The sequence below is a fragment of the Fukomys damarensis genome, unplaced genomic scaffold, assembly GCF_012274545.1.
Source record: "Fukomys damarensis isolate Sample0158 unplaced genomic scaffold, DMR_v1.0_HiC HiC_scaffold_5, whole genome shotgun sequence".
Taxonomy (NCBI): Eukaryota; Metazoa; Chordata; class Mammalia; order Rodentia; family Bathyergidae; genus Fukomys; species Fukomys damarensis.
Window position 1 is genome coordinate 4,519,234 of NW_022900917.1, and position 27,225 is coordinate 4,546,458.

The 27,225-nt window shown below is 50.7% G+C and overlaps 1 protein-coding gene and 1 pseudogene across 1 annotated transcript in view; one reads left to right on the forward strand and one right to left on the reverse strand.

Annotated features, from left to right (window-relative positions):
• Ncald (neurocalcin delta) overlaps positions 1-27,225 on the forward strand; it is a 222,190-nt gene that overhangs the window by 57,617 nt on the left and 137,348 nt on the right. The gene's annotated exons all lie outside the window — the stretch shown is intronic.
• LOC104859132 lies at positions 7,868-8,516 on the reverse strand (annotated as a pseudogene).

The following is a 27,225-nucleotide window of genomic DNA, read 5'->3' on the forward strand; positions in this document are numbered from 1 at the left end:
TGTGTCCCGGGGTGTGCTCATGCTTCCGGTTCTGTCTGTGAGCTCTCTGCAGACGAGCGCAGGTAATTCACTGAGATTCGCCATGATGAGAAATTTCCAGAGCACAGCAGGGGATCTGGGCTCCAGATCGCGCCTGACGTGTGCTGTGGATGGGCAGCCCGGGTGTGGGATGTCCGTCTGTCCACTGCGGCTCATGTGGTTGCTGGCTGCCAAGCTATGTGTGAATCCTCACGTCTGCGTGGGTGAGATCTCGCTCTTTTTTTTAAGACTCTTTATTAAATTTCTTGGCACATATTAGGTACACAACACAGTTACATTCATCATTGGGATCTTGCACCTTTGCACGACTTACCAGGTTCTTATTTCTCCCCGCTCCCCGCCCCTCCCCTCAGCCCCTCCACCCTTCCCTGTTTTTCATTGTTTCCATGTTTTTCCTTTTCACAATTTTTTCTTTTCCCTTTCCCCTACCCCTCCCACTTCCTCTACTCTTTTAAACCTTTTCTTCCTATTATGCAGTATCAATTACACATTTTAATCCTTATTTACACTTTTAGTTTTTCACAGAGAAACTATTCCGTACTTGCACACGTGTAACTTATTAATTTCACTTAAGAGTGTGGCCTCAGTGTGCATCCACTTAGCTATAAATCTCTCTAGTTTCTTGACATGACTGCTTGCCGTTGAGGGAGACTTGATCCTCTGCCTCTCACACCGCATTACGTGAGGTATTTGCCTGGTTTCAAATGTCAGCTTCATTCCGATGAAACCCTACGTGCGGGAGGCCCCTTTGCCGTGTGAGACGGCTCGCTCCGGGGAGCCAGTCTTTCTGCAGCTTACACCTGCAGGTGTTTGGGGGAAGAAAGGCAGCTAAGGAAATGGAGATCAGCGTACCCTTCATGGTTTTTGGTTTCCTTACATAAGACGTATCTGTTCCCACTGTGGCACCGTGGGCCCGGGTGTGAGAGCCGTCAGCCCAGGCCCTCAGGGCCATCTCTGGGTTCCCACGCGTGGCAGGCCCAGTGCCCACGGCAGGACTTTGTCTTACCTGCCAGAGGGCCACGGTGTGACTTCGGAATCCCGCTCACTGATCAGTCTATGTTCTGCCTCACAATTTCCCCAAGCACTGGTTTCCGAGGGAGTGAAGGAATGCATAGATGTGGCCCACTGGATTTCTGATGAAAGAGAAGAGTGAGTGGATTGTGAAATTCAGGTAGTTTACTACCTCATGGAGGGACTTTGTCGTGCGGAATCTCTCTGTGTTTATTGCTATTTCATGCTAGATGAGAATCTTAAATGTATTGGTCTTGCTTCCTGACAGAAAGTTAGTGTTTTTCCTCTTTCCCCAAGTCATTGCCTTTATTAGTACGTATGTGCAGTGCATAACGTCTGCCTTCCAGTGTGCAGTTGTCACTGTCCCAACACATCCCAGCTCCTTATTTTTGGTACCGGGGATTGAACTCGGGACCTCAAGCTGCCAGCTCCTTTTTCAGCCCCCTCCCCCCATCTCTTGACCCCTTCCCATTTGAGAAGGATCTCTCTCCCTACTTCTTATTTCCTATTTTTTATTTTGCTCTTTAGTTATACGTTGGGCTTCTCATATAAGAGAAAGCATGCGATTTTTAAGCGTGTGCATCTGGTTTATTTCACTTAACGTCATGGTCGCAAGTGCATCCATTTTCCTGCAAATGCCTTAACCCTTCTTCATTTCCCTTAGCGTATGTTTCCAGCTTTGGTGGTGGGTTCTGCAGGGCTTCTCTGGGCCTCTGGCCCTACCCATGTATGTCCTTGGCCTCAGCAGGGCGGGGTCAGGCTGTCCTGCGTTCTGTGTCCCTCTGTCCCAAACCGTGCAGCCGCGTTCTGTGTTCCCGGCCCTCCTTGGGCAGCCGGTCCTGGGCTATGCGCCTGCGCAGTGTGCGGGGATGCTCTAGTCTTTGGTGCAAGCCGGGCGCCTGTCATCCTGGCTTAGGCTCGTAGCAGCTGTACTCACTGGGCCGAGCGTGCCTCTGAGTGTCCCCAGGCCGGCCAGCCTGCTGCTGGGTGCACGTCTCAGGGGAGTAGGCCGGGCGCGTGCTGCATCGGATCCCAGTGCCCACCGCCGGGCAGCGACCTGCATTTGAACTGCCACGCAGTCACTTGGTGCGGACGCGTCCAGGCCGCCTGCACGGACCTCCCTTGTGCTTTGTACACTCGCCCTCCGCGGACTGTGGCGCTGCGGGTGCTGTGTCCCTGCGTGCGGAGCCCCCGCGTTTCTTCGGTCCATCTCAGTGCTTGACTCCTCTTACTGTCAAGGAGGAGCCTCAGTGTCTAAGCCGCGCCCTTCCTTTGGCTACCAGAGGTGACCGATGTTCCTAGTAACCAACCCTTTGAGAGCAGTTGAGATTCACTGCAAATGCCGCACTCAGAACACTCTAGGTGCTTCTGCTTTCGAGATTGCAAGGAGAGGAGAGGAATCTGCTGTGCTCAAAATATGGATGCGTGTTCAAAGAAGCACAACTTCAACCTTGAAAAGAATGGCATTTAAAAAACCGGCAGTAACTGCGCAATAGCATCGTTCATCTAAGCTCCTGCAGTGCCCCAGTGGACTGTTGGAAAATCTAGTCCTGGTTTATTGCAATGAAACAGTGTTCACAAGCTGTAAAGTAAAACTGGCCTGGGCTCACACTGCTCCTTGTGAGCTGTTCCATCTTTTTTATATCAGATCATTTTATTCTTTCAGTTCTTTTCCTGGCCCATGTTCTTAGTACATAATGTTTCTGTTCCTTGTGTGGAGGGACAAAACACGTCTTAGTGTTTTCCATGCCTTCCTCTTCTTCCTCCCTTCCCTTCCACCTCCTGATTCCTTTCTTTTTTGAGAAAGATCTACCTCCCTACTTCCTATTATCTGCCTTTTATTTTGCTCTGTATTTGTAGTTTGGAGTTCTCATATATGAGAAACTGTGATATTTAAGCCTGCGTGTCTGATTTAACATTATGACATCAAAGACATCCGTTTTCCTACAGATGACTTCAGTTTACCCTTCTTTATGGCAGAGTAGTGCTCCACTGTGTGTAAAGACCAGATTCCCTTTATCCCTTTGTCTGTTAATGGACACATAGGTTGCTTCGGAATTCAGCTATTATAAATTGTGCTGTTATAAACATGCATGTGCCTGTATCACTGTAATATGATGTCTTTAACTCTTTGGGGAAGATACCTAGAAGGGGAACAGCTGGGTCAGATGGAATCTCTAGTTTCAGTTTTTCTGGGAAATCTCCATGCTAATTTCCATAGTGGTTATACTAGTTTACTTTTCTAGCAACAGTATAGAAGGGCTCCTCTTACCCCACAGCCTTATTATTTGATTTCTTGATGATAGCCACTCTTTCTGGAGTGAGATGGAATCTCAGTATTATTTAAAATTGTGTTGGGATGTTGAACACTTCTTCATGTATTATTGGCCTTTGTGCTGCTTCTGAGAAGTATCGATTCATTTCGCTTGCCTTGTTTTTAATGGAATCTTTTATTTTGGTGGGGTCTGATTTATATATGCTAGATATGAGACCTCTGTCTGAGGGCCAGCTGGTGACATTTTCCTCATTCTGTAGGCTGTCTGGGCCTTCAGGCTGTTACGTAACTGCTCCGAGTCTGGGATTCAGCAGCGGTATGGGGACATTCGCAGCTTCCCTAGAACTGCTGTGCTTGTCAGTGTGACAGGACTGCTGTGTTGGGTGTTGATAAATACCCTCAGTCTAATTATTACAAAGCCTCATGAATCCAGTCATGACTCGTAGCTATTGGGATGGGGTTGAGCAGAAATTGATGTATTTCTTTGCCGAGAAGAAAGGATTAGCTAAGCAATTCTTCTGTCAACCAGAATGGAGATAAGAAGAAAAGTTGAGCAACTTAAAGCTTTTGGAAACTCCGATTTACAAATCAAGAGAAAGATTTCCTTGAAACGATCAAGCTCTAAGGCACTGAAAGGCTGGGGAGGCAGCCAGATTCGGTGTGGTTTGCAGAGGCGTGGTTAAAACTGGCCTGTAACCCAGACCCCTGTACCTTAGGATGTGCTTCCCTGCCACAAACCGCGGAGATGGAGCACTGGGTGGCGGGCAAGTGCAGCGCAGTCACAGGCACCCGGCTCCCTCAGCTAATCACCATTCTGCACCTTATCCACGGTTGCAGTCACGTTGCGTGTTTGTACAGAATCTTGTATATTTTGGCCATTAGTCCTTTGTGTGTTTGGAGTTAGTGCCAAGTAATTGGAAAGAGCAACTCTGAGTTGGACCGGGCTGTGTGTGTGCTCATCCGCTCGCTAGTCTGAACCTTTCATGCATGTCATGATGGGAACACGTGTGACCTGGAAGCCACAGCCGGCTCTGTGGGAGAGCAGGGCTGCTCCAAGGCTCTGAAGAACATAACTGCTAGCGCTCTGGCTCTGAGTCAGGCCATCTTGATTCCCATCTCCAGGACTTCACCAAAGCACTGTGACTGGAGGGCTGCAACCCCTTGCAGCTTCTGCATCCCCTGGGAAAGAGTGGGTGTGTGTGTCTTAGAAGAGATCACAGAAGGTAAATGCAGCAGCCCGCACAACGTATTTAAGCAAGACTTCAAGTATACGTGTGTGTGCTTGTGCTTACACCTGTAAAATATAAATCAGCAGTCGCTGCCTGACGACCCAAATGGTCTGACATTCAAAGGAGAAGACGATGGTTTCTCGAGACGGTTGCTCACTGAGTTCAGTCGGCCGTGGGAGGGTTATTAAGCAGATGGCTTACGGGCGCTTTTGGAAAGAGCCAGAGAGAAGCAAGGAGGATTCATAAAGAAAGAGACTGGCCAAAGCCAGGTCAGGGCGGGAGGATGTGTTAGACTCAGGGTCTCTGTGTTCTGGAAACAACGCCTCGAGGTCTTTCACGATGTCCCTCTGGACGGCTGAGACTTGGGGCTGACGTGGTTTGGGGAACCATTGCTCCCTGTTGCTGCTCGCTACGCTTCCCACAAATCTAATCATTTTTCTCAGTTCCTGTTCTCCTTGCAGGAGTATAAGCTTCGAGGGGGGGCAGGAGCCACACCTATGAGCTAACAGACAGCGGACAATCACGAGCTATTAAAGTGGGAGGAAGCTGAGAGGAGACAGCTCCTGGATGGTTCTACCAGTACACGGAAGTCAGCAGAAAGCAGACTGTGAGGATGGCACTCTTCCTTCAGAGCATCTCTGCTTATTTCATTTAACAGTCTGGCCATTTACAGAAAGTCAGAGAGGATCTGCTAATCGTATTATAGAAACATCCAGTGTCGTGGAGCAGAATATTTAAATTGTCTCAGTAAACTAAACTCCAAGTCAGGAAGGCTGAATGAAGGAGGAGGGGAAGTAGAAATGCCTGCATTCAGATTTGGAACTCAGTGGCCCAGGTGGGAAATGAGGACCGGTGGGCAGAGCCCGCGCTGTGCCCAGGTCATGTGGAAGGGACTTGCGTCTCACGAGCAGGAAGTGTCCTGCCCCTGTCGCATCCCCCTTGGCCACACAGTAAGTGAAACCAGGAGCGGAGGCCCAGGCCTCCCCGTCAGAGAGTTGGATTCATTTGGCTTTGGGAAGGACCTGTTATTGTTTTGTTTCACTTCGCTCTTTCTGCTTCAGGTACAGAGTCATTCTCATTGGTACCGAAAATGATGCTGGAGATGAAATATGAATAATTGTGCCCCCCGACCTGTCAGATGTCTGATTCGCCGAGCTTGTGTTCTCTAAAATCAAAGAATGAATTCTAGGAACAAAGGAGGTTAACAGTGGGGAGATATTTATTGAGAGAACAGCTCCTGAGGGGTCCCTTGTGGGTGGCTAGGGACCCCACTCTACAGGGGAGTTTTATAGGGTGAAACCCAGGGGGCTACAGCATGGGCCGGGGCCGTGGCCGTGAGCGTCCAGTAAGGTTACAAGCGCGGTCTCTCAGGTGATGGTGTTCAGCGGGGAAACATGTCTCGTAACAAGCACGGGTGGAAGGGACAGAGATTCTCCTAGGAAGTGCGGGTGCAGAGCTCTCGGGTCACCCACCGGCTGGCTGATGTCCGTCTGTGCTGACGAAGTGTGCGGGCCTGGTCGTCTCGTCTTTATCTTGCAGCCTGGTCTCCTGCAGATGTGACTCTAGCCCAGATTGTGACGTGTTTCACCTTTGCCCTGGCTCTCTGTGACGCCTATATTCCTGCCTAACTCTGCGGTCTATAGTTCCAGCACCTCTCCCCGACCCGTGTACTGCATCCTATGAGCCCACGTGCCTACTGCTGGCCGGGCCTGGCCTCCTCCCCCGGAGAGCTCGGTGTGGCGCCTCCCTGGCTGCTTTTCACCGTCCACACGGTGTGGGACTTCCAGCTCTGAGGGGTCCTGGTTCTACTGCCGCAGCCTCGTTCTCCGCTCCCTTTACGGAGCGCACTATTTCTACTTCTCCAGACCCCCGCCACTGAGGATTTCATCCACACTGCTCCGCCAAGGCCCCTGTTGCTAAAATGAGGGGAAGTGTAACCCCCTCAAGACCAAGTGTTACAGTCAGACCAGACTGGTCATGGATCCTCTGTTCTGCTCAGCCAAAGGTTTCCGTAGTGTAAGAGTTGGGTACTTGAATGGCCTTGCAGATAGGCGGCAGACACAGAAGTACTTGTGAAGACACTGTTCTTTCCTGTTACTTTGAGGTTTGCTATCTCTAGATTGTTCTCTTCCGGGAGTCAGGGCAGAACACAATGCCAGCTCCACAAGGCCCAGCCCATCCAGGCAGTGTAACTCTTGCTGATTTGCCCTGTGCTCACGCTCAGACCTCTGGAAACACCAGACCCTTTGCTGCCCCTGGGCCTTTGCACAAGCTCTTCCCTCAGTGCAGGCTCTTCCTGAAGGCCTCACAGGGCTGGCTTCTCTCCCTCTTCTGAGTTCAGGAACCAGGTCCTCAGGTCCTCAGCCCATGTGGACTCTCCCAGGTGATGCTCCGTCTCACTGTCCTTTCCCCCTCGTCCCACTTATGATGCTGTCCCCATGTTTTGTGTAGGCTGGGAAATGAGCCTGGGGCTCATCTGTGGGCCTCATCCATACAGGTACTCGTGTGCTGTGTCCTTTGGGAGCAGACTTCGCTTGCCCTCCTGGCTGTGCACTCTGGTGCCTGGCACTTTCGTGTCCTCAGACATTTTCTAAGTGATCGCTAGCCAATAAAAGGATAAACAGATGACCAGGCCAAGGAGGAGGGGAAGGTGCAGGGTGGGTGATAGGTGGCAGAGTACAGAGCACCGGGGTAAACCAACGTGCCAGGCTGGCGCTTGGTGGCTGGGAAGCAGCTGAGGTTGGAATGGAGGAGCAGTGCCCACGACCGCTGGGCAGAGGGGCTCCAGCACTGTGCCTGGCCTGCCTTCCCCAGTACTTCTCCGGGCGATGGTCCTAGTTTTGCTGTGTGGCACCAGAAAAGGGCACTAATCCACAACAGCTCGGAAAGTGGGGGAGCATCCCTGGAAAGTGGCACGGCACCCATGCTACTCCCCAGCCCCGCTGCTCCCAGAGACCCCAGCCTGCCCTGCCCTGCCTGGCCAGCATGGCCGCGTCTCCTCTTCTCCCTTCTCTCTTATTTTTTGATAAATCGGGACAGCTGGTAGAGAATGGTGTCCTTTGATGACTCATCCCTGGCCTAGGCCTTGGCTTCCCAGCCTGTTGTTGATGGAAACGTGGTTTAACTCTGTCGAGCTCACTTCCTGGCGCTTCTCTTTGGCGGTCTTCTCGTAAGGTGCATTATTTTCTTACTTGGAAGAAAGAAGTGCTCCACTTCTGGAATCCAGGGCAAAGGGGTTTTGCGTGTCCGGAAGTGGATTTGACCCCCTCCTCCTGCGTGCTCTGTGTGATGTGATGGACACAGCACGGACTGGTCAGGCACAGCGGGCCCGCTGGTGTCTGGCGGTGTCCTCACCGTGACACTGGGGGATTCTGGCCTGCAGATCAGCACTGACCGGATGACACTTGGACTCTGCTCCTACTTCCTCAGCAGCTTCCCGATGCTGCTCAATGGAGACTTTATGGAGCTCTGAGCTCCTCTTGTCCAGTCCGGCCAGCTGCTCTTTGCAGAATGCGTCCGGCTCCTTCGTCACTGGTCTTCCCTCCAGCCGCTTCGCCAGGTGCTTTGCCTCCGCGCTCCCCCGCACTTCACAGCCTCTCCGGAAGGAGGGCTCTGGTTAGCTGCCCGTCGGCCGCACTCTGCCCCGGTCTGCACTTTTCTTCAGTTGTTTCTGATCCTCAGATTCCTTCTAGGCTTGCTCCAGAGTCAGCTCTTCAGCCTCTCTTCTTTGCGATTCTTGTCAGAAACTGAGGCGCCGTAAATCCCAGAATAGCACAAGGCTTTGAACTGGGTGATGAGGGTTCCTTCGTTCCGTCGATTTCAATGTCTGAAGGCCGGATGCCCTTCACCCGGTGGTCTTGGTCTCGCCCACCTCGAAGGTGACCTGGCAGGTGCTGGTGGTCCCATCCATGGCTCCTGCCTCTCTTCCTGCAGGGTCCTGTCGTGGACCCGTGGGCATTTCAGGGCCCCGTGTGCACCTGTGTCCGGAGGACAGGACACTTCCTTTGTCCAGTGAGAGCGAGGCCACCACCCCAAGAGCCAGCCTTCTTCTCCCTTTTTGTCCGACGAGCTTTCTGAATTTATGACCAGCTCTGAGGTTTAAATGAGAAGCCCATCTGCCCTCACGACTGAAGAACCAGCAAGATGGCGCAAGGATGGCAGAGTGTCTGGAGGAGCAGGAGGGCCAGCCCGGCAGGCTGGGCCGTGAGTAGTGGTGGCTGCAGCGACAGTCTGCTTCGCTTAGCTTTGCTTTGCCTTGGAGCTGGGATTGAAGGCAGGGCCTTGCGTGGGCTAAGCAGCGTCCCGCCCAGTAACGGTGCAAGGGAAGCTAGAATCCTGACACGCCGGCTTCACCCATGTTTTAGGCCCGTGTTCATTGATGTGCACAGAATGCTCTTTAAAAGACTCAGCCCCAAAGCAGACAACAGGACAGTGCAGAGCTTTAGGACATGTCTCACAGGCACGTGTGTGGCCGGAGCAGTGCCGATTGCCTGGTGTTCAGACGTGGCCTCCGCCGTAGTAGATGCGTGGCCTTTCGGGGCTGACTGGGAAGGGGCGGCTGTTGGCACAGCTCCGGGGGAGATGGTGGATGTGTTTGTAGTGGTCAGTTGTGTTGTGAGTATGTTTAGCTCGTGCCGAATGCCACTGAGAGGACCGATGTCATCTGTTTCTAGTTTAATTGTGTTTTTTTTCCAGTTGAATAAATATGAAGTCTTTTTCATTCCCTGAAGAAAGTTAGGGTTGGATCCTGACGTACAAATTGCCAACTTTATTAGATCAAGTAAAACTAAATGTAAAGAGCTATTGATTCTATTTATAAATGCTTCTTAAAATACACGGCTCAGTAAAAATGCCATCTTTTGGGTGAGGAATAGGGGAGAATAAAGACAGATCAGAAACGGTGTCCTTCACCATGATCCTGACTGACAGGATGGTTGGAAATTGTGCTAAGTGGTGTTGGTAACTACTGCACGTCTTCATATAATACCCAAAGCTGCTTTAAAAAACAATCTGAATGCCCTCAGACTTTCATATCTTTAAGAGCACAAAACTTGGAAGCTTGTATATGCAAACCAACAGATGGGAAGCATTTTTGGCATCATCATTATTACGAAGGGATTCCCCGCAGGCTATTTGAAAGAGTCATCAGCCCCTGAATTTCCCCATTCGTCCCAAACTTCCCGGAGGATCTCTTACAGGACAAGTTAAGGCCCAGATGGAGCAGAGGTCCAGTGACTGGGAGGGGCTTTGAAGTGTGTGCACATCCGGCCTGCGACAGTGTGTGGTGGCTCCAAGCTCATCCATCCCTCTGCTGGCAAATGCTGGGGTGGGGTCAGACCCCGGGCTTTGCGACCTTCACCCCTGTGCTCCTTCAACCTCACCCTCTTGCTGCCCTCGAGTAATAACTGAATGAGAAGATGCAGTTGTCTCAGCCCACACAAGCTGCTGCAACGGAATACCCCAAGCCGGGTCACTGAAATGGATCAGAAATGTATTTTTCACATTCAGAGGCATCCGGGCCGCAGGTGGAGGCGCTGGCAGTTCTGGTGTCTGACAAGGGCACTCTCAGCCTGCAGTGCTGCGGCCTCACTGGAAGAAGGGCCAGTGCACGAGAGGGCCTTTTACACCCCGGCCTCAGAGCCTCATGCCTCTTAATACGACTGCATGGGAGGACAGCTTCAGCATGGATTTTGGAGAGACAAAAATACACTGTAATCCACCCCACTTCCGTTTCTTTCTCCTGGGTCTCGGAGAGGAACAGCTGTTAAATAGGTGTTGAGTGCCTGCTGTGCATGCTCTGAGGACACGGGTCCCACGCCCAGGGAGCCCTCGGCGTCCCCTGCTCTCAGACGCCAGCAGGAGCCACCCCTACTGCCCCCGTGTCTTAGCAATGCACTGGTCTTAGTGGCCTTTTCTGAGTTGCTTTGTGTTTGGGTGTCAGCAAAGTAAGTCTGAGATGAAAGAAAAAATATAAAAACCTCATGGTTCTTTTTTCTTCACTTAAAAATTGTGCTCGGGAAGATTACCTTTCATTAAGCCAGCTGTCTCCTCCTGTGCCTGTGAAGCCTTCAGGTTAATGCTGAGTAAGAAGAACATTCAGAATCCATATTCAGTCCAAATTGCTGGAACTGAAATTACAATCATAGCCGCCCTCCCCAACACTCAGGGGTTCGGAACTTGCCGGCACCTGTACCGTGGGAACACAGCCCCACCAATCTGTGCTCATTTCCTAGCTGACTGCTGAAGCTCTTATTTGTTTTAAATTTACCCAGTTCTCTGCTAACTGCTCAGAAGAATGTCAGGCTTTGCCGTCCCGTCCGGGGTGCATTTGTCACGATCGACAGGCAACGTCATCCAATACACAGATCAGCACTTTTTTCCCTGATGTGTGAGTTTGACAGACATTTTCTAGTTGAATTATTGCAATTGATTGAATGAGGAAGGAAGGATATTTAGAAATCCCAGCAGTGGCACAGTTCCTGTGTTTTTTTCCTAATAAAAGTGGCGCTGGTAATTAATAATGCATTTATATACTTTGGGATTTTATTTTAAACATATCTCAGTGGGCTTTGTCTCCCGTGATAGAGACCAATTGGCTGTCTAGACTGGTTGTCCCCGGGGTGTGGGGAGGGGCTAAAGTGTGCTTCTTCTGGAAGAGAGGTTTTAAATGTCTGGCTCGGAGGGGATCCAGTTGACCGTGCCCTCCCTCTGCTCAATCCACCTTGCTGAATTAGGGTTCCCAGCTGAACACTCAATCGCAACTCTCTCCCCATACTCCGGCCCGTGCCTCCATCCAGGGATGGATCCATTATTCCCATGCACGCATTGGTTTCCTTGTGGCTTCTCCGCTGCCCTGCAGGGACTGTCTGCTCCTCCCTTTTTGCACATGTGGAAGCAGCTGGTTTGTGCCCACTCGGAACTTGCTCTTGGGTCCTTCATGTGAGTCTCCTGCACTCTTCCAGGGAGTTTCTAAACATTAAGAAGAGGTCACTCCAGACTCTGCGCCGTGCCAGACTCTGCCTTTGGTTCTAGGGGAGTCTATTCCGGGGAGTCCCGCCCCTGTCCTAACCTGCATCCCCTTTTCCAAAGAGCGCTACTGACAAGCAAAACCATGTCCTGGGAAGTGTCACACACCCTGCCACTGCACTGGGTGCTGACAGATGACCTGAGGGAAAGAATCCCATGGGAGATGTGTAGTCCGCGTTTGCATGTTTCCCTGCAAATCATCTCACCTGGGTTTCTTGGGTCCACCTGCTAGTGACCGTCATAATGTAATCACACCCTTAACATTTCCCCTTAGGTAGCTATAAATGGAAAGCTTAGTTTTGTTCAGCAATTTTCATGAGACACTTTTCTTCAAATATTTATCAGTGGAGCATAACATAATGAAATGAGTTCATATATAGAAAAGAGGTGAACCTCCCTTAAGATTGTGGGAATAATAAATGGAAGGAAATGAAGCACAGTACTGCCTATTGCCCTTGAATGAGACTGGCAAAGTGAGGTATATTGGCAGCCACCAGTGGAGTGGTTTCTCGGTGCCCTCTCAGTCCCTGGTGGAGGCTGGAATCTTCTCTGGGGTGCATTTCAGAAGCTCCTCTTTCAGGTTGCACCGGCCAGAGACTGGCAGGCATCTCATGTGGCCTTAAGCAGCAGGTAACCTAGGGTGGTCACAGACTCTTCCCAGACGGTGGTGAGGTGCCCCTCGCTGCCTTGGTGACTGCTGCAAATCTGGCTCTGGATGCCAGGGCTGGGTCATGGCTCTGCCACTTGGAGCACACGTCAGATCTCTCTGTGCTTTGGTTTTTCTCCATCCATAAAACAGGGCCGATGGGTGGCATTCCACCTGTCTTGCTGAGCCACAAGATTATTATGAGGATGAAAGGAGTTCATATTTACAGAGTACTTACAACAAGGCTGGGTGCACAGTAATGTTTGGTAAATAAATTAAGACTGTAGAAATATTCCAAGGCCCCATATGCAGAGATCAAAGAGGTGGCTTGGACTGGAAGCAGTGACACCTTAGTGTCAGAAAGGCCACCGCTGCCCACGTCGGGAGGAAGCAGAGCTCCTCGGAGAAGTGGCTGATCTAGCTCTGAGGGTGGAGATGCGTGAGTCAAGCCTGGAGTGTCTCACAGTGCCAGAGAGCGAAGGAAAGAAATGCACAAGGACAGGTGTCTGCTAAGGGAACGCGGGCCAGTGAGGGAAGCCCCCAGAGCTGGGCCGCTCTGGGCACCAGAACGAATAAAACAGCACCGAGATATAACTGAACGCATACAGTGTTAACGCTGCTTGTATAGATGAGCGATGAAATAAATTAATACATGAGGGAAGTGGACAGATCTCCCATGCGGAAGAACTCTGAGGCTGTCCTGTGCTCTCAGGGGTAGAGCTGATTCCCAGGGCTTTTCTTCCTAAGGGAACAGAAGGGACAGGGAGAAGAAACCACAGAGAATCCTGGCCCGTGCTACCTCAAGCCAGGGCTGCAAGGTTCATGCTGACAGCACGAGTCACGCTGATAGTGGGTACACTGGATCAGTGCGGAGAGAAGCTTCGTGTGTGCAGTGTACTAAACATATCTGGCCAGTGCTCTGGAAAAATGCCAAGGTCACTGGAAACAAGCCAGATCTGAGAACTGTACCAATCTGGGTGGCGTAGGCAGGTGTGGTGACTGAATGTCCTGTGGTGTCCTGTATGGGCTCCTGAGATGGACATTGGGCGTGACATAAAATGAGGGAGCCCCGAATGAGATGTAGGGTTCCTTCAGACTGGCGTATCGAAGTTGGTTCAGTAACTGCGTGAAGGAGCCACACTAATGTGAGATGTTAACAGTCAGGAAACGGCATGGGATACACAGGAGTTTACTATCGTCACAAGAATTCCATAACTCTACAAATGTTCGAAAATAAAACATTAAAAAAATGGAGTATACCTCTTCCCCATAACTAAAAACAACAATTGTTTTAAAAACTAGCTTGGAGGTATAGTTTCCAATTTTTAAGGGCCCAAGACAAAGTATTTTAATATTTTGAAAAATGTTGAATCCACTTTGTGTTTTGAGATGCATGCATGGAGAATTGTATTCTGCATTGAAGATTTGAATTGTGCAACGGTATACACATTCATAAAGCTTTCTGCTGTATTTTTGTGGCCCTCAGAAAGCAGCACAAAATCATAGGCAAAGGAAAACAGCTCTGCGGGGATACTTGTTCTTGGGGTAAAGTAGGATCATCTCTTTCGCTGTCACTGCAGAACGGGATCACAAACACAGCGACTTAATCTCTCCTTGTTATCCTGCAGGGTCCCGGGTCAGGAGTCTGGTGCAGCTTGGGTGTTTGCGTCCCTTCCCAAGCCTGAGGGTTTTCTTCCAGCTCAGTGATGGCGAACCTTTTAGGTACTGAGTGCCCAACCCCAGACCTGCTATTTATCACAAAGTGCCCATGCTGCAGTTAGACCTGAATATTTGATGTTCAACTGCTGAGGCGGTGCTGGGGTCAGGGGCTCGCATGCTGACAGAGATAGGTCCTGTGGGGTACTGAGTTCCCCATTTCCTCTGGCTGTCCTTTGCAGCCCCTCTCCTCTCCTTGTTGTCAGCTGCTGCTCTCTCCTGGGTGGCATCTCATACTCTATCACGGCACATGGTGACTTATTTCTTTGAAGCCAGCAGGAGGAACTCCTTCCTAGCTTCTCTGATGAGTCTTACAGAGCAAGTGACCTGATCAAGGCAGTGTCTGGCCTCTGGCATGGCCACTTTGCCGGCTGAGCATGTGCCAGGCCACGGCTACAGGACAAGGGAGAGGGTTATACAGAGTGTGAGCTGCTGGGGTCACCCCAGGACATGCACACCGCCAGGTGAGAATTATGGGACAGACAGGTAGCTGGACATCTGTCTCTCTGCTGTAGAGGGGGAACTGGAGCAGGGCTGGAGACAGGAAAGGCAGACTGCATGCAGCAGGAGATGGATAAATGGGTTTCAACTCCTGCCCGCTGCCGTGAAGTTGTTCAACAATACTCCAAGCCACCCAGTGAGAGCTGGGGTTATGAGAAGGTAAAGGAGTCAGAGGAACAGATTTGGAGCCAGCTCATGAACACATCACCATTTCTGCGATGATGAGTACATTTTTGTGGCAGTGACAAAATCTGCACCTCCCTATGCTCCTGACTCCATGGCAACAATGTTTATGCACTGTAAGAACTCACTTCACCAAAGTACAAGTACCATGATCTCATTTTCAACTCTTTGTGACTAGTAATTCTTGAAGATTGTTTTGCTTTTCAATTTGGTTTTTAAATTCTGCTTGCTGATTTTTTTTGCATTTTACATAATACTTATTATATATTTGGATACTTTAAATGTAGTAAACGTTCATTTTCACCAGTTTTTTGGGTGTGTGTGTGAGTTCTGAGTCCTTTTCTTGTAAAACACTAATTACAGAAATACAACTATTGCTGTTTTGTTCCCATAGGGTGATCACCATCCAGATTTTTCGGGACCTTTATTTTTGCTTTTGTCTGATGGCTCCATATAGAACCAAGCTGTCTGAGAAACTCCAGTGCACATTTAGGCCCCAGAGCTGCGCCTTCCCCTTGGAGACACAGCCCAGGTGCTCCTGTTAGCTCCTTTACTGCCCAGGAAGGGGCACAGGGCGCGAGGCCACAGAGCTTGCTACACCTGTTAGGGACACCTGAGTGCTCCTGGAAGGAAGCAGGTGACCAGTGGAAACACTACTCCTTAGCAGCCAGGCCCAAATGGAGAGGAAACAAATGTATTGCAGTGATAGAACCCAGAAACTTGGAGGAAGGATTTCGTGCATTGTCTCCTGCTCTCCCTGATTTCTTTTTCAAGCCTCTTCCCACCTATGTTTTTTTTTTTCTTTTTCTATTCACTCACAATACGCTTTAGGCTGTGGCTCTTGGTTCCTCTTCTGCCGGTGTTATTCAGGACAGTGAGAACATTGTCACTCGTAGCTCTTGGTAAGAGAACTCCCTTAGCACAGAAAGGTCAAAGCTCACCTCCTTAAGGCTGTTTGCTTCATAGGAATTAAACAAAGATGTCTTTTTAGAAATGACAGAATCAGTGAAGGTAAACAGAACTAACCTTTCCTGCTTGAAAAGGAAGCGGTAAGTGAAAGCTGCAGAGCGTTTATGTTTGGACGGAAGGTCACAGACTAAAGTGACTGCCAGGGCTGAAACGGCCATGGAGGTCTTGGGATTCCTTGGAGATTCTGGCCCGTGACACTGGAGCTCTCTTCCACGGTTTTCGTCACTTTTCTGCAGGGTTCAGGCCCACTTGAGGTTTCTTCCAAGTCATATACCTGAATATATAAGACTGGCCACCAAAAGCTTGATTTTATTTATCCTATGACTGAAGCAGTTTTTTAAGTCTCTGTACCCAAGAGCCGAGTTTCCCTGTGATGCAATGCATTTCATGGATAGCATCTGTACACGCGACATCTGGGTTAGATCTGAAATGTCCTCCCAGATCTCATGTGTGTGGACAGTGATGGGATCGTGGGGTGCTGCGCTCATTAGTGAGCGTATCCATTCACGAGTCCATGGCTGAATGCGCTGTTGGGAGGCGGTCACTGGGGACGTGACCTAGAAAGTGTGCTCTTGTCCCGCTCCTGCTCATCTCTCTGCTTCCTGGCTGCCACGGCGGAGCAGCTGTCCTCTTCCACACTCTCCCACAATGCATTTCTGCCTCGGAACCAGCTGACCTTGGACTGAACCCCCTGGAACTGTGAGCAAGATAGACCTGGGCTCCTTTAGGTTGGGGGTGTTGGGTATTGTGTTTCAGTGATGAGAAGTAACTAAGACAATCTGTCTTCAGAATTTCTTTGTGGTCTACACTAACATCATTTGTCATCATGGTGATTAAATGCAAGTTGAACTCCCTTGTTTGGGAATGTCAGAGTAGCATCTGGCTGTTGGTCTGGGCATACATTTTGGCACAAGACAGTTGTTTTCCAGATCATTCATTTTTCTTCATTTGCTACTTTCCTGGGGGGGTCTCATGTCCCTAGGGAGCCGGGTCCTTCCCCATCTTATTTGCCATTGTTTGCTGTTGGCCCTTTTCTCTTCAGAGAGTGTCCTCCTGCCACAGACCCTGGCCACCTCCTCCTCTTCACCGGATCAAAGTGGTACTTCCTCAGATGGAGGGCAGTAACTCTTTCCCTGGGCTCAGGGCCACAAAAACGGGGTCAAAACACAAAGCATCCACAGCTGTCCTCAGAACCTCCCCGTCCCCTGCTCAGGATCCCCATGCCTCTTCCAGGACTCCTCAGCTCCTCTCCAGGCATCTCTCCTGCACCTTGATCTCAGCACTCTCTTTCCTAAGTCAGTCGTGCTCTAACAGAGGAATTCTGAAGAATTAAGGTGCCAAAGTAATGACCTCCACTGGGGAGATTCCAGCTCCATGAGTGAGGGAGCCCTTTCTAATCCATTTGTCTTCAACCACATCACACAGGTAGATGCCACTGTGCTTGCTTACAGGTTTTTAAAAAATGAAAACGTTCATCTTTGTCTTTATGTTGCATAACACTCAGCACGAGAGTCAGACTACATCGGCAACTGATGTGTTTTGTACTAGCAGTATATACGGTGACACACAACAGTTGCATTCAGCTTGGGGAATCGGTATATGCCCGTGTCACACCTTGATCACTTTTACTCTCCTCCCTCCAAATGTCCCCCCCACCCCTCCTTCAGGTCCTCTTGCCTCGTCCACAAAGTCTACTTCCCTGCTTCTTATCATCTCTCCTTTATTTTGCTTTTCAAATTATTTCCATTTGGGATTTCTCGTGTAACAAAACCCCAGCAATATTTAACATTCTGTGCCTGATTTATTTCACCTTGCATTATGGTCTCAAGATCCATCCATGTTCTTACAAATAACTTAGAATTATCTTTCTTCGTGGCAGAGTAGTACTCCATTATGTGTGTAAACCACGTTTTCTTTATCCATTCATCTGTCGATGGTCATGTAGGCAGCTTCCATGATTCAGCTCTTGTGAACGGTGCTGCTAAGCATGTAGGTGTGCATGCACCATGGTAATACGGTGCCTTTAACTCTTTCAGGAGGATGCACAGAAGATGTGCAGCTCAGTCAAAGCTTTTTTCTACTTTTAGTGTTTTTTTTAGGAATCTCCATACTGTGTTCCATGGTGGTTGCACTGCAGTTTACCTTCCCACCAATAAAGTAGAAGTGTTCCTTTTTGCCCACAACCTTGCCAGCATTTGTTGTGTGTTGAGTCCTTGAAGACAGCTATTCTTACTGGAGTAAGGTGGAATCTCAGTGATATTTTTTATTTGCTTTTCCCTACTGGCCAAAGGTGGTGAACATTGTGTGTGTGTGTGTGTGTGTGTGTGTGTGTGTGTGTGTGTGTGTGTATTTACTGGCCATTTGAACATTTTTTTCTGAGAAGTATCTTCATTTCAGTTGCCCAATTTTCATTGGTTCATTTATTTTGGGGGGGTCCTAAATTTTTTAGTCCTTTTCGTGGTCTAAATATGAGTCCTCTCTCTGTCCAAGGTGCAGCTAAGAAAATTTGTTTCCTATCCTATAGATTGTCTTTTCACTCTGTTTCCTTCACTGTGCAGAAGCTTTGCAATTTGATATAAATTTATTTGTTGATTCCTGATACTATTTTGTGTAATTGAGGTCTGTTGAGAAAGTCCTTGCCTAAGCCTATGTCTTCAAGAGTTTTACCCTCTCCTTTTTTTTTTTTTTTTTCTCGACCAGATTCAGTGTTTCTATATTTACATCTTGGTTTTGGATCCACTTTGATTTGGTTTTAGTTCAGGATGGGAGATACTGGTCTGGTTTCATTCTTCTACGCGTGGATAGCCAGTTTTCCCAGCACCATTTGCTAGAACCTGTCTTTTCTTCAGTGTATATTTTGACCCCTTTGTCAAAAATCAAATGGCTGGAAATGCATAGGAGTGTTTCTGCATCCTCAGTTCTATTCCACCTGTCACCACGTCTGTTTTTATGCCAGTACCACGCTGTTTGCATTACTGTAGCTTTGTAGCATAACAGTGCAAGGTGAGGTGACTAATGTATTTTGAAGAGCTTTTCTCATGACAAGATCCTATGTTCTAATCTCAGTTTTAAACTTACCAATGGCATGTCCTTGGGCAAGTTTCTGAAAGTCTTGGAGGCTCATTTTCTTCCTCTATGACAATAAGATAATGGAGCCTATTTTGAGGATGTTGTGAAAAGTTCACCAAGCTAATAGATCTGCTGTTTTCAGTACAGGTGAAGGTGCAGGGCCCGGAGCTATGAGGACAAAGCCCAGCAGGCAGCAGGGAGGCTGAGGCTGGGAGCCGGCAGAGAGCAGGCAGGGGGGAAGTCAGGTGCAGGAGGACTTCACGGAGGAGCATTCGCTGGCCTTCTGGGGAGCATAGAGAGCCCTGGTCTGTGTGCTCGGCCCTGGGGCCTCTGTCATCCCTGCTGCGTTTGGAAGCAGCCCGGGAGGAGCGGTGAGACTCATTCCTAGAACCGCAGCGGAAGCAGTGGGAGGTGAAGTGGGTCCCATCACTCGCTCAGGGCCCGCAGCGAACAAGTGACTGAGACCTCGTCCAGCTGGATGGGGCCCAGATGTGTGACTGAGGACGCAAGGCATCCGCGCTGCTCCGAGAGGGAAGGGCAGGCTGCCACTAGGGAGCACATTGGGGTGCTCCTGGGGATGCAGGCAGCCAGGCGCCAACAGTGATCGATACCCCAGGGCAGATTTGCCCTGTGCTGGGTGCTCTGTCTGTGGGGCAGCCATCCCTGTTACTTAGCCAGGTCTCTGTCTGCGGGGTCGTCAGCGCCATCACCCCTTGGGCTGCGGTGTGCCGGGCAGCCAGCCGTGTTTGTCCATATAACAGACTTCTGCTTTCACCCTGGAACTGCCCACATGTGGATTCCACTTTCTATGTCGCTAAAACTTACATTAGCAAGTGACAGGACCAGCCACAGACCAAATAACCACAAAGTCCAAGTGGCTTTATTCCTGATTGTAGAACCAGATAACATCTCGTTCTATAAAACAGAATAGGTTTCCGGAGTGGGGGGGGGCTGAGCAGAGGGGTTGACTTATAGGCACAGGAAGAGAAAAAAGTCCAAAGAAAATAGAAACCGGGAACAAGAGCTTGGTCATTTCAAAGTTACTGTCCTTATAGGGTGACAGCAAAGAGACTGTCCTTATCATGCTGCTCAGGGAAATCGGGCACGCGCTCTTTCTTTTCCCTCTTCCCTCTTCTCTGTTCCCTTTTCCCCTTCCCCTTTCCCCTTCCTCTCTTCCCCCTGTTAAGTGGCCAGTTTCAAAGCTCGACCCTTGGCATGCGAGATTCCATGTTAGTCTGCTCAGGACTTGGCTACGGGCAAGACGGCTGACTGAAAAGATGGAAGACGCTGGAGTTTTGCTGCCCTAAGTCTTTCTCACAACACAAGTAAGCGACCCTATGAAGTAATGCCTGAGACTCAGCACTACTTCACTGGGTACAAGGCTGTGATTCTGTAAAAGGAGAGGTGGAAATGTGGTTTGTGGTTCTCCAAAACAGCACTGGGGGGGGTCAGCGGAAGGAGAACTGTGTGAGTCAGAGACTTGGAACAGCCTTGAGAAAGCTGGTTTTGCTGCGTGAAAGCAAGCGTGTAAAACTGGAAGAGGGGCTGTGACACCACGCCCGTCCAAAGAGGCCAAGCTGCAGATTGCACGGGATCCTTGCAAACTCCCGCAGCCACCTGGCGTGTGATTTACTGCGTTTCTGAGATTTTGTTCCATATTTGGGGCTGAATTTATTCCTACCCCCTCGTCAGAAGTGGTGCTTCTAAAAGCCGGGATGTGTTCTTTCCATTCTTGCTTACACCCTCCTGTCCTGCCGTCGGCAAGCTTGGCCTCTCACTCTTGGGGGGCTGTTTTCTGTTACTGTGTAGTTAAAACCGCCGGGAGTGTTTTGGGATGCTCTGCTTTGAAGAAAGCGGTGCAACGCTGCCTGGGGCACCCCAGCCTGGCGTGGCTTCTCCCCGTGGAACAGCACGCAGCTCCTGTGAACTGGCGGCCAAATGCGCGGCCTCGCCATGCCAGCCTTGCACATGCTTCAACGACCCGGTCAGACACCTCCTTATAGGGCCGCCCCTCCCGGCGCCTTCTCCCCAGGGCTGGTACCTTTGCCCCAAAGTGCAGCCTGGGGTTGGAGGTGCTGGCCTGCACCCGCCCTGCCCCTGCGTGTGCCCTAGTTCGGATCAGTGCTTCCGTCCTGGTCCCAGGTGAGGAAGACATCATTTGTCTGCTCACACGGTCATGGAACTAGAACAAGTGGGAGCAGGGGGCAGAGAACCCGCCAGCCGTGCTGACTGCCTGGGAGGAAACCATGGGGGCAGTGACCCGGCCCTGGTGGGCTCAGTGGGCAGGATCGAGTTGGAGCTTCTTCCTGTTCTGTCCTCCCAGGAGCTTCTGCCTGTTCTGGTGCCTCAGTTTACCTAGCTCAGCCCTTCCTCATGGGGCAGAGGGTGCTTGGTATGAGGCCCCACCCTGTGTGCTAATTCCGTCCCGGATGTTGTGGTGTCAGGGACAGCGTGACCTAACCCGATCTAATCTGCACACGCCTGGTTGTCTGGGGCAGGGTCACCCTGCCTGGTGTGCTCCCCCAGGGCGGAAGTGGCTGTGGAGAAAAGCACCACTGCAGCCCTCAGCAGAGCGAGGCTTTTAATTCTAGTTCGGCCACCCATTAGCCAGTGACTTTTTGTGAGTTTACTCAACTTCTCTGTGTCCCTCTTGATGTATGACTGGCCGTGTTCCAGCAAACTCACAATGAAAATATCACCAGCAGGACATCTGTTTCATGTCTCACCCAGTGAACTTGATAGCCGGCAACACGGGCACCTGTGGTGTAACCAGAAGTGAACCATTAGGGGATGGGGGCAGTTCAGCAGCACTGTACCCTCCTGGCAAGCGCAAGGTCCTGAGTTCCATCCCCAGTATTGGAAAGAAAAATAAATAAAGGGAAGTAAACCATTGCCCTGGGGGGGCGTCTAGAGTGAGGCGTGGATAGGGTCCCTGAGCGTCGGGCCTCATGGCAGTTGGGTGTGTGAAGTGCTAGTTCCCTTGGGGCCCTAACGCCTGCGTCGTGACTGGAGTGGGACAGGTATGGCTCTGCACGCTCCAGAGCTCCCGCGTCTGAGGTACCTTCAGGTCCCTGAGGTCCGTGTCACACGGTCAGGAGGACTGAGGTGGTCGGAAGGTGACAGTAACTTCGGGCTTCCTTCTCCAAAGCAGAGATGGGCGTTGCTAACGCATGAAGTATCTCAGGGCTGGGCCAAGGGTTGTGACAGAGGTGGGTGGTGTTTGGGTGTAAAATCACAGGGTGCTTAAGAGTCCTGCCTAAAGACAAGTTCCATTAGTGTACTACTTTTTAAAAAATAAATCAAGGGGCAGGGATTTAGCTCTGTGGTTCCACTGCCTGCCTTGAAAGCCCCAAGGTCCCAAGTGACATTATTGGAGATACAAATTGGAGCCTATAGCAAACAAAACCTCAGTGATTGCGATTTTTGCTTGATGCCTTGTTCATTGAGGACTTTTTCACCATTATGATTTTCCATAATATTTGTTTGAAAAGATAACTTAGTTGCTGGGGTGTTTTCAGAGCCCCGTAAACTCTGTGTCTGGGCTTGTGGCCAGTCGGTCACCTGCCTAGCCCCCATGCCCAGGCCCCGGCCTGGCCTGGGTGGAAAGTCTCAGAGAGCTGGCAGGCGCCCATGGGCCCGAGGCCACCCTGACCCCCTGAGGAGAGCAAACCCTGACCCCCGAGGAGTCCTGTGTCTGGCTCAGGTACGATCTTGGGAAAACAAGGAACCCTGCCAGTGGAAACGTCCATGTTCTTGCCAATTAAGTGACTGCGATGAAGGATTCCCTGGAGAGGAACTGCAGACCCTTCACCAGAGGCCCAGGAAGGGGCAGGGCAGCGCAGCCAGCGTCCCGGTGCCCATTGCAGGGCTGGTTTCCTGGCGCAGGAGCCGGCTTGTTGCTGTTTGTACCAAAATGGTGGAGTCTGGTCAGCACAGCAGGTGCAGTATGGTCTGCCAAGCTGAAAAGACGCACACCTGGCCGGTTCTGATAGATACCGCGGGCCTCTGACCGAGGGTACTAAAGCTCTCCGGGGTTCTTGGGTCAGAATGTGGGTTTGGCAGTGGCGTAGCGCTCCAGTCGTTCAGAGGTTCACGTAACAGGGAGCGCGAGGACTTTCACAGCAACTTCTTGTTTGCTCTCCGTGAGAAATGGGGAAGGGACCAAGTTCAAAAGTGAACAGAGGTGGCAGTGGGTGGTGGGAGGGTCTGTGAGGCCCAGGGTGGCCCTGTCTTGACATCACAGAGATGGGATGTTTTGCGATGGGAAGTCAGCAAACCATGGTTTGTGCGAAAGTGCGTTCATGTGTATTTTCCATAAATGATTCAAACGACTCACGAATCCCATGACGTCATCCTGTCAGTTTCTATCCAGCTGACGTCCCTCATTTAGCAGGCAGGGAGTGACATCTGTGCAGAAGCTGGATGTGAGGCCTGTGCGGTGGTCTCCATCCGGCTCTGGTGTGAGGGACCGAGAGGATGGCGGGTCCGGCTCTGGTCCCCCTGGGGGCTCAGCTGTGTGCAAGACGCCCCGGGAGAAGAGGGAGCTTAAGCCTGACAGGCGCTGAGCACTGGCCAGGGGGTTGGAGGCCGACGCTGACTGGGGCCCGCTGTTCTTCGCCCGCGGTGGTGAAGGGGGCTGCAGAGGCGGGGAGGGAGTCCAGGCCTCTAGTCGGTGGGATCCGAGGAGATGGAGAAAAAGTCGGATGTGAGTGCTGGCCAGGGTAAAGCCAGCTGACACTCAGCCCAGGAAGAGGAGCTCCAGCACTTGGGGCTAGGGCGCTGCGGGCCGCAGAGCTGTCCACAGGGTCAGCGGCGGAGGAAGCAGGTTTGGGCGGACAAAAGTGATATCAGCTTTATATGTGATGGGTCGGAAAAGGTGCAAAGACATACGGAAAACAGAAATGTGGCAGGGGAGGGGGACAGAGGAGGAAGGAGAAAGAGGAGGAAGGAGAAAGAGGAAGAAGGGAGGAGGGGCGAGGAAAGAGGAGAAAGTTGGTGCGGAGATGAAGCCAGGAATTACCTGAGGGAAGATCATCATGAAAGCCACAGGCACAGAAAACGTCAACAAGGGGCCGGGGGAGTTAGAGAGGGACGCGCTCTGTAGAAACAGCCATGGAAGGTCGGCAGGTAAAATGTAGGAAAGTGAATTCAGGCCAACAGAATAATTTTTAGTGTAAGAATGCCTGCCCCGTGCAGAATTTTACACAACTTTTGTACTAAAAGTTTCTCGTTGATCTGAAATTGTTTATCCAGAAGCTCTGTATTGTGTTTGCTGCGTTCTGCGTTGCCCCTGTTTACGGGGCGGTCAGAGCAGGGAGCAGGAGGAAGGGATGGGAGGACAGCAGGGAAGGGAAAGAGCGGTCAGGAAAGCCAAGGCAGCCCTGTCTTGGGGAAAGGCATGCGGGCTTCTGGAGAGGTGAGCAGAAAAACTGAGACCACTGCACTGGCAATTTGGGAATCAGAAGCCACCTTGCAAAATACAGATGGAGGAGCAGGCATGGAGCAGTGCACCTGCAATCCTAGCCCTGTGGGAGGCTGAGGCAGGAGGGTCGAAAGTTGGAGCCCAGCCTGGGTAACTTAGTGACTTAATGAGACCCTGTCTCTAAATAAAAAATTTAAAAAGGGAGTTGCCGGAGGGGATCAGGTCTTTTCTTGCTGGGGTCTTCCTTCAGCCCTGTGATCCGAATGGATCCGTAGCATGTGGAGCCACTCCCAGCGCAAGGGACGGGAGCAGTGGGCGTCTGGGAGACAGGTGGCACCTGGTCTGGAGACACATGGGTGCATGGCTTCCTTGTGTCACGGTCAACACACCGGGACACACAGGTGTGCAGGCAACACGCATGAGGCCCAGCGCCCTCCTACTGTCTGGAGGGGAGGCGGGGCGGCCAGGCCCGTCCGCAGCTGAGAGAAGTCGGGCTGCAGCCGCCCCGCCACTTTCCCTGTCTCCTAGCAGAGCAGGGGCCCTCGCAGCAGGGCAGGGAGGTTGGCAGCGCTGTGGACGCTTGGAGCTGAGGTGGGCAGAGTTATTCCGGGAGGGGTGGGGCAGTGCTGTCTGCGGGAGCTCTGGTGCCAGTGCAGCCACCCCCGGAGAACACTGACGCTTCCAGCCCTCTCCACAACACAAAGGAACAAGAAATTCCTAAAAGTAGACTCCTGCTGTCCAGTTATTTTTAGCATTTGCTGTTAGTATTTATCAAGCTCTGCAGAGCCCATTTGTCCTCCCACCCATTTCTCTTCCCACCTCCCTGGACTGGGCTTGGCATAGAAGGGGCACACGGAGGAAGCAGCTGGTGACCTCGTGGAAACACCCTGGATTGTCCTGGCTGTGCATCTTGAAAATCAATGTCCCAAGCCCTGCTGCACAGAGAAGAAAGCACTGTGTCCATCTGGCTGGAGGCGACCACGAGCTCACTGGAGTGTCTGGGAGATGTCGCGCGTGATGAGGACCCTGGTCCGGAGCTGGTCTGGGAGTGCACACAGGCACGGGCCGTCATCATGCAGGCAGGAATGGTTCAGGGGCCAGGAAAACAAGCAGAACCCAGGAGGACGCAGATGCCAGAGGGGAGAAAAGGACAGGAATCCGTGTAAAGAGCCAGGGATTGAGAGAACTGCAGGGCTGGCTTCGAGAGGGCCAAGGAGGAGACTTCAGCCATGGCTCAGTGCATACACCCTGCAGGTTCCTTTCTCAACTTCCTGTCCTGTTCCCAAACCCAGTGCCCAGAGCAGCCACAGCGCTCTGCTCAGCACCTCCGGGCCACATGGCGTGGGCTGTGCGAAGATGTGCGACTTTGTAGACGTGGGTTGTGACCCTGTGCTCTCCACTGATGCATTCAGATTTTAGGGAGCAGAAAGGACTTGTTGGTTTCCTTTGCACCTTTGAAAAAATGTGTCGGCCTGATTTTATATTTTTCTTGTCATTTTTAGTTTCTAGGAAAATATAATAAGTGAAATACAAGGAAAATAGCATAATCAAAAGAACAGAGGAAAGAATCAGTGTATTTGTAAGTAGAATAATAAGAATGATCTAACGTGAACAACAGAAAACACAGGCTGACAGTGAGAAGATACAGGGCCTCAGGGATCCACAGGAACATAAACGTTGTCTAAGTTGAGTATCATCAGGAGAAGAGGAAAGGGACAAAGTCAAAGAGGTGTTCAAAGAATGATGGTGGGAAATTCCCCAAATTTGGCAAAAGGCATTGACCTGAAGAGTCAAGAAGTTGTTTGAAATTTCAGAAAGAACCCAAGGAAATCCACCCTAAGATGTGTCACAGGGAATCTCCTAAAAGAGGAAGTGGAAGACGAGTTCTTGGAAATGGCAAGAGAGAAATGGCACCTAATCTGCACTCAGAACAGCGAGGCAGGCAGCAGCTTCTTCAGAGAGGACAGCAGGAAGAGGAACTGGCCACACGGGTGTCCACGCCGAGAGACGTCCATGCCTGGGAGACGTCCTGCAGGGACAGGAGGAAAGCTGGGCCTTCTCAGCTAGAGAAAGACCTGGGTTTGTCACCAGCAAACTTACCCTAAAGAACTAGTTAAAGGAAGTTCTTTAAACTAAAAGGAAATGATAAACAAAGGAATCTTGAAATATTGGGGAGAAATAATACAAAGAGTACAATTAAGAGAAATCCAATAAACTTTCTTTCACCTCTTAAGTTTTCTAAATTATGTTTTATAGTTGAAGCAAAAAATGAGCATGCTGCCTGGGGTGACTCTCAATATATGTAGGAGAAAGGGTTGACAAAATTATGCATGAGAGACAGTGAAAGATGACAAGGGCTGTTCAGATTGGTAAGACATTAGCACCAGTAGTCTCTGGTAAGTTAGTATTTTCAGCTACTATGGAAAGCAGACGTGGTAAAAGGTACACAAAGAGATCTATTCAGAAATACTATAGATCAATAAAAATGGAACTTAAAAATCTGCCAAGCGCTCTCAGTAAGGCTTACAGATGAAAATTTTTTAAAAAGAGAAAGTACAGAACAAACACAACAAGGCAGACTCTAGCTCAAGCATATCAATAAGTACATGGACTTTAGACTGAAATATACAGAAGATGAAGATGAACACAAGTTTAAAGAAAACCCAAGTAGACCCCAGAGGGGCTTTTTTTCAGCTGCCTGCCTGCCTGCCTGCCTGCGATCACCTGGCAGCATGCGCGCGAGCTCCCAGCCTGCGCGGGAGCCCCCAGCCCACACGACAACAGACCAGGAAGGCCCCAAAGACCCCAGAGGGGTTTTTTTTCAGCTGCCTGCCTGCCTTCCTGCCTGCGATCACCCGGCGGCGTGCGCGCGAGCTCCCAGCCTGCGCGACAACAGACCCAGGAAGGAAGGTAGCCGCGCGGGCGCCTTTGAAACACCCACACAATGCCCCCCCCGTTCTCAAAACTCCTGATCGGGCCAGTCCTTAGACCAACTCTGCAGAGGCATAGGTTCCCATGAAGGGTAGTTTTCTGAGCTCCGAACTTTGAACATCTTTAAAGAAGGGGCAGGGGAAACCTGTAATAGAACTGAGTGGAGTTCAACCCTGAGGGTAAGGAAACTAAAGTTAGGCCTTGTAGA